Consider the following 8015-nt stretch of genomic DNA (forward strand, 5'->3'; position numbering starts at 1 on the left):
AATTAGTGATTGATCTTTGTCTTATTCTTCGTTATGTATTAGTATCGATCGGTTGTTTTCTTTGCTTCGGTCATCGTATTATTTACTGTTGTTACTGTTTTGTTCTACATAATTTACTTCTTCACTACTGTATTTCCATTTCAAATGTGCTTTGAAATGCTTTCTGAAATTATAGCCTTTCTAAAATGCCTCTCTACCATCACAAGTGTAGCGCCGCATATACGCCACCCTCCCAAACCCCACTAGCGAAATTATATTGGGTATGTTATTATTGTTGTAATTAGTGGTTGAACTCAAGATATAAATGGCAACGGAGCAGAGTGGGGCAGGTTAAAATGTATGCTGGGTGAGGTGGGGAAGTCTCAAGACGTTTGTATTTTAATATCATACAATAAATAATGTGGATTTAGCACTCATCTGAAAGCTTAAAAATTGTTAAATGTGAAACAATTGTTTATTTATCATATATATGCAATAGACTAAAAGACATTTTAGTAATTTTATTGGGAATAATTGTTAAGATGCAAGAAAAGAAAGTTCATTTTGTGAAGTTGGTTAAATTGAAAAGTTTCACGTGGGTTCACACTTCACACTCAATAATAGAATTAATTTTACCTCTATTGTGGGCGGTCAATAAAATTGCTAAAAAGTCTGCCCTTTTTGGGGGAAATGATAACTATGTTATCTTTGTCTTATTTAATAGCCTTCTATCAATAGCAACGTGATTAATGATTTCTTTCTTTTCTCATCTTTGTTTTTCCTATATAGTCTATAGTGACTTATAACATTATGGTGGGTGGGGGCTTAGGGCATTTGTTTGTGACCAAGAAAAACTCACACAAAGACATTAGTGTAATAATCTGTCAAACTGCTAAAGTTATAACATTAGATTGACGAGATATCCGTGAATAATTTATATAGATTGTGAGCATCATTTGCTTTCATCTCTTGCTTAAACTAGATTGAATCAAAATAGATAATTGCAACTTTGCGTAGAAAAATTAAAAAGGCCAAACATGTTTGTTAAAATTAAATATTGGGAGTTTCGTCCAGAAAAAGATCAACTATAGAACACACCATAGAAAAGTTCAAGTTTGTCCCTTTACTATTTAAAAATGGTTAATTTGTTACTTTGTTAAACTTTCGGTTCATTCACACCCTTGTTGTTAGCAAATCGTTCATATTCATTATCATTAGCGGAACTCTAGCGTAAAATAAGTGGACTCCACATTTCTAAATTCTTCAAAAAAAAAAAAAAGTCTAAATTACCACTCAACTTCTTACTATCGTTTAAAATTATCCTCAGTTAAAACTCCATTAGAAGGTCAAGGGCAAAAAAATGAGACTTCTTAATGACAAATAATATTAGAGCAAAAATCTGACGGAGGCAAAATTACTCAATTTTGAATAATGTAGAGATGCATTTGATCCTTTACCCCAAAAAATAATCACCTATAAGATATAGATAGTGTTGTTGTGTTACTGCCATGAAGCAGAAGATCAAGTTGGAGGTTTGGAGAGAAAAAACATTAAAATTGTTGAAAATCTGTACAGTAAGGCTTGAGTATCGAGTTTTCGAGGGGTAATGAGCCGGGAGAAAAACACTCAAAGTTTTGTAAATAAATTGATTTGATTAGTAACAGTCCTATATTTCTTTTCGCTAAGCAAATAAGTTTGCATTCTTTAGGACTTAAATTCTTGATATTTCAAAATTCAAATAGGTGAATCAAAATAGGAGGGATCGATTTAGCGCCAAAGCAGGGGAAGATGATGAATAACTTACTATATGGTTTTTTTTTTTCCAGTTTAACCACCAATATTCGAAGCTTATTGGCCCCATTACTTCAGATTTACACTAAGAAATCAGTAACTGGGTTCAAACGTTCTCTTCAAAAATATTTTACGAGACTATATATACCTCAAACTCGATCAAGATCACTAAAGGTAAAGGTAATTTTGACCAATTTCAACCATCACTGACATCACACAACTCATACTACTAAAAGAATAGGGATTAGTGTCCACGGACAATTTTTATAGCGAACCAGAAAATTTGTTGCCAATTCTATTTGGCCACAGATTAGCGACAATATATAGAAATAGTTTGTTACCTACAAGCAATTTAGTAGTGAATTAACGACGAAATTCGTAACTAAACATTTTTTTTTTTTTTTATAGTGTTGGTGTTTTTACTTATAGAATTGGATTAGCTAAGTGTAAGAAGTGGGTGTTCATTCAATATTTGGCGTGACAGGTGATGATTGATGAGACCAAAACAAATTCTCTAGTCACTTGGCACTTTGAAGATGTGAATGAATCAATATTAAAAAGCAGAGAAGGAGTGAAGCTTTTAGCCATTGTGCGTTTAGCCAAACTCCACCAAAGAATCGCAAAGGTAAAAGAGAAGAACGCTATTTTTCCTTAGCAAAAAGCCTCCTCCGATCGAATAATGGAAGGAGGTCTCTTTTCATGGCTTATTATTGATATGACCTTATTTTTATTTTATTATTTTTATTTTCTAGGGCTTAGATTAGAGGTGGTGTCTGTAGGATAGTGTAGTGTGCAGCCAGTCAGACCAAATGACTTAAATTTAAAGTGATGTTTCCTAAAATGGAATAACGTCCCACTCTTGTAATAGCTGAGGTTGATAGTGTTTGGTTCTTTTAAGGTTAAATATCTGACAGAATATGTACCCTTTGGCCCTACTATCATTCACTCACTAGTTTAATGAGTAACAAAATATCTTCCCACTAAATCCTCTTTATTCTATTTATCTTTCAAAATATGATCGATGTTTTTCTTTAATTTTGTCAAAAACTTTGATGCGGGTTCGTTCATTGCGGTCCACTTGGAGAATATTTCATACAACTGAAAGCAAATTACTTGACTAACTTGATGCTCCTTGATCAGTTGATCAAGAGGGACACTTAGACCTCCTTATAGCAGCCATCTACTACAACAATATTTTATTATAATGGGGCCAAGTTTTATTAGGAATCGACTTTCATATTATGTTATATTATATGTTTTTAATAACTATATCTTATTATAACAGTTAAAAAATATTCAGACAAACAACGTCGTTATGGAGAAGTTTAACTATATATTAAGAGTAGAAATTGTCGAGAAAACAGTATGTGATGATGTTTTAAGATGCTAAACCATAATATATGTGAAATCTAAATCACACGAAAATCACCAAAGTATCGACTCAATGGAATGAAATAGGATAAGATGGAAGACCAAGAGAGAGATTATATCCAACTTATGAAGTTTGATACCACTAATGAGAGGAGTGACTAAATTAATGGCACGTATCGTATCACAAAAGATGTGAAGATTTTGATTCACATTTTCTTGATATTCTAGTCCCCCCACCGCACTCCCCAACCCAAACTCCTCTCCCCACACCCCCCTACCCAAACTCCTCTCCCCACCAAATATTTGCTTATGGATCTACTTATTACTTCCAATCAATTTATGTAACACTGTTTTACTAGGTACAAAGTTTAAGAAAGAATGAAAGACTTTTAATATGTGTGGTTTAAAACAAACCTTTGACATTTGTGTTGCTATAAATCATTTCATTAAGGGTAAAAGAAGAATTTCAGAATTAGGTTGTTTCTAATTATAGAAATGTGACATTCTTTTTGGACAAATTAAATATAAAAAAAAAGTGTCACAAATTGAAATAGAGGAGTAATACATTATGATATACGAATAATAGAGAATAACAAGAGCCGTTTGATAGTGTATGGACTACAATTAATTTCAGCTTATTTACTAAAACATCTTTCTAATGGTACAAAAACTTTATGACAAATTAATGATTCACGATTTTAGCACACAATGCATACACATTAGTTAATAAGGCTCTTTATTTTATCGAAACAAATTACCTACCCAAGGTCAAATAAGGAAGGTCCGAGATCTTTGAGCTAATGTTACTAATAAAATAATTAGCGGTACTATTCATCAAAAGAATTACCATGCTAAATAGTGTAAAAAATCTTTACATCATCATTGGATATTAAACTCTTTAAAGAGTAGCTAGATGGTGAAATAATGAATCATTAGTATTAGGTAGGTAAATCCAGAACTTTTACTCAGCAATGAATCACTACGATTTTTTGTCAACAGATGTAGACTTAGTAAAAAAATATATTCTTTAAATAAACTTCGAATATAGATATACATTAAGAAGTAACTTGACAACCAACGAGAAAATCGTCTAGCTATACAATAATGAATCATCTGAACATCGCATTTGTTGGGACCTGAATGGAATAAAAGTGATACAAATGAATATGATGCATAGCTTGTCACAAGACAATTTGTAATCCAATTAGAGACAGTTTGAGCAAAAAACTTTCAATGCACCCACACCTCGATGCTGAAAAAGTGAACCTATTTATGTTATTAGTGTATATCAAATGAGAAAAAGGTATTGAAAGTGCAAAGTTTTAAGATAAATGTCATACCTTAAAGCATAAAATTTAGATGAGCTTAATTTTTATATATTATTATTATTATTATTATTATAAATATACAAGAATTTTTATAATTATTCTATCACCTAAAAGATAACTGTATTTATTTGTCCATAAAAATTGTTATTAGAAAGATGCAAAGTAAAACATGCACTACTAGAAACAAAAGTTTTTCCCACCTACATTCAGTGACAAATTTGTAATATCAAACATGATTTTTCCACCTCATTCCCACCGAACATTCAAATTAAAAAACGCGTAAAAGCAGTTCAATTAAACACTTTGGGATACTTCCTAATTTTTCCTAGTGAAAACACTTTTATTTAAGTTTTTCCCACCGACATTCGCTTTTGGGAATAGACACAGAACATTTTTCAGTGGGAAATTCACCGGGAAAATAGTAATGTTTTAGTAGTGAAGTTACATGTTATAATTACATTTTAAATCCTATTGATACATCAGTACAAATTAAGTTGCCAATGGGTTTATAGTTGATGTATATGTTTCATCCATCAAAGGCATTAAATATTGATGGGTGCATCGTACGCTAAAGTTTACCTTGAATACCAATGGACGTAGAATGGCTACCTTCCTTCATTAGTGACTGTAGTAGAGGACCACCACTATAATATTAGAATGGAGCTTTAGCTTTTTGTTAAGAAAAAGCATGTGGGCGTTTGATGCTCTATCACCTTGGCCCTACACTGTGGAGTGTGTGGACCCCCTATCCATGTCCATCTCCATACGTTAACTCTTCACCTCCCAAATTGAATGCACCAACCAAAGATGAGCTTGCATTTACATCCCAAATATATAGGTCACTACACTAGTTAGCAATTGATTCAAGTATCAATTAAGAATTTGCACTATATAGGTGAACTTGAACCTATGATATCGATCACGTTAATTATTGTTTCTATTGTATTACTGATTATTCTTATCAAGAAATTTATTTGTTATTATCTAATAAGTGATTTGGTTGTGCAAATATCTTTCGTACAATCAAGGCATGAATTTACGATGTAAGAAGCTGGACTCTCATTGAACTGATGAGTGTTGAGCATGTATATATAGAGTTTTACATGTCATGTGAAAATAAGAAACAAAGTTTACCAAAGAAACTAGTTTCATTGTTTTGCATAAGTGTACAAAGTAATTTCATATTGGCAATGGAAAAGATTGAGAAATTATATATAAGGTGCAGGGATACTCTTAATTGTGTGAGCCTTTTTTTTTTTTTAAAAAATCGTGTGGTCTTGACCCAAAACGAACACTATCATACCATATTAAGAGTATATATGGGTCGGTCGAGTCCAACATGTTGTTTATATTTGGGTGATTTATACATATATATAGGATCTTTTAAGTGTCATTGCTTAAATTTTGACCCCTTTACAAGAGTTCGACAAAAATAGATTCGCAACCAACATTAGATAGCAAAATCCTCACGAATTTTTGGAATTTCAAATTGATGAAAAGAACTTACCTTGTCATAAAGCTTAACGAATTTTCTATCGGGGGCAAAGCTAGATTCATTTCTCAAAATAGGATAAGCCATGCTACGACGCCCGATACATGCCAACTTACACCGAGCAAACCTGTATAGTGTAGAAACTACCCTCTTTATGCTCATGTATCACAATTTATTTAAATTAATAACAGTATTAAACGATTAAAGTGGAATGAATAACGTTAGTTCAAAATCAAAACGTTCATTAATCAACTTAAAAATAAAGATGCCATTCACAACGTCATACGGGTTCCCGTAATTCAAAATAATACAAGTTAATCTGATACTGTGAATGAATAATGATAATAAAGTTACAGAATTACCCCACACTATATATACAAAAGAATAGAGTTTATCACATGATCCCATGATCTTAAAGTTGGCTCACTAAAAGTAAGAAAGATGAAGGATTCTAGCTCGCAGACGAACCATCCTGCTTCCAACCAGCTCCTAAACCTGACATAAGGGTGTCAAGTGGGCCGGGCCGGGCCGGGCCGGGCCATTTAAACGTGGACCTGAGGGGGTCGGGTCGAGAAGGGGGCCGGGATGGTTAAGGGCGGGGCTTGGAGAGAAGGGTGTCCGGCCTGCCCGCCTCGGATAGGGGCTACACCTCGGGCTAAGCAAGCACGGATTATTCGTGGCCGGGTTTTCGTTGGTGGGGTAGGGTTGGGTTTTAATTATTTTAAAAAAAAATTTAATACTAAAATTTATTAAGTTTGATACTTTAAAATCTAGTTGTTGTCAACTTTATTTTAACCATCAAGTTCCTTAAATTATCTTTCGTCATTTTCAATCTATAAATACCATTCATTCTTCTCCATATTATCTCACAATTCCTCTACTCTCCTTTTCTCAAATTTCCTACTCATCTAAATGGGAACTAAATGGTTACAATGCACATGAGTTTTGATACTAAACCAAACTTCTTAATTAATTATCTCATCGATCCTAAGTCCTAATGTCATGCATTGTCACTCTCTCCATCATCGGCGGAGACATTTCAATAAGCTAAAAAATATTTAATTATTTTTATATATAAAATATTTGAAACTAATAAGATTTTATTAATATATTATTATATATATAACTAATAGTTTATATTATTATATACTGTATAACCTATTGAAATATTTTTGAACTTGTGTAAGCCAACAGCAAGATAGTAACTTAAAAGGGTATTTGATTTATTTCACGTATCTGCAATTTCAGAGGCTTGTTATTTCATTGATTTTGTCAGCCTATTATAATGTCTTGTTGCTTTTGAGCACCGATCAATGTTTGTCCCTCCTTGTAGAAATTTATCTTGGAGTTCTTTGCTTGTGTAGGATTAGTTTTACACAATTACATTTATAGTTCTATTTTGTTGCGTACAAATTATTATTCTTGTAAATAAAATCATAAATAAAATTATAACACAAATTTGAAAAGAAATTCAAAGGCTCAGTGAGCCTTTAGTTTTATTAATCAATAATTGCAAAGTCGAATTTAAACTTTAAAGCTTACAAACTTTCCCAAGTTCACACTTGAATAAGAGACACATTACATGTTTTAATGGTTAAGTTTTAATTAACTAAAGTAAGATTCTAACTATGGTTTGAATAATTAATAAATATTTCATATATTTGCTTCCAAAATTTTAAGAATCCCACAATTATAGCTACAACTATTTTATTGGGATACAATGTTTTTAAAATACTTATTATTAGTAATAAATGTAGTACTTATCTTCTTTTTTTTTTTTTTTTTTAAAAAAAATTTGAAGTGGGCGGGCGGGATGTGCCCAGTGGGCCATCACCCGGTGGCAGTGATGGTAAATTTGTCATCAATTGTCCGCCCGGCCACAATAAAACACGCCCACCTAGCCTACCCCTACACTTGGTGAAACTTGGTAGCGCGGTGGTGGGCGGGTTTCTGAAAGCGGGTTGGCCGCCCCACTTGACACCCTTAAGTCCTGACATCATGAAAACAATGCTTGAGTACTGTTGTGGTATTGGTGGTGATAGGCAGACCAATCC

This window comes from Lycium ferocissimum, chromosome 12 (genome assembly GCF_029784015.1).
Source record: "Lycium ferocissimum isolate CSIRO_LF1 chromosome 12, AGI_CSIRO_Lferr_CH_V1, whole genome shotgun sequence".
In the NCBI taxonomy this organism is placed as follows: domain Eukaryota; kingdom Viridiplantae; phylum Streptophyta; class Magnoliopsida; order Solanales; family Solanaceae; genus Lycium; species Lycium ferocissimum.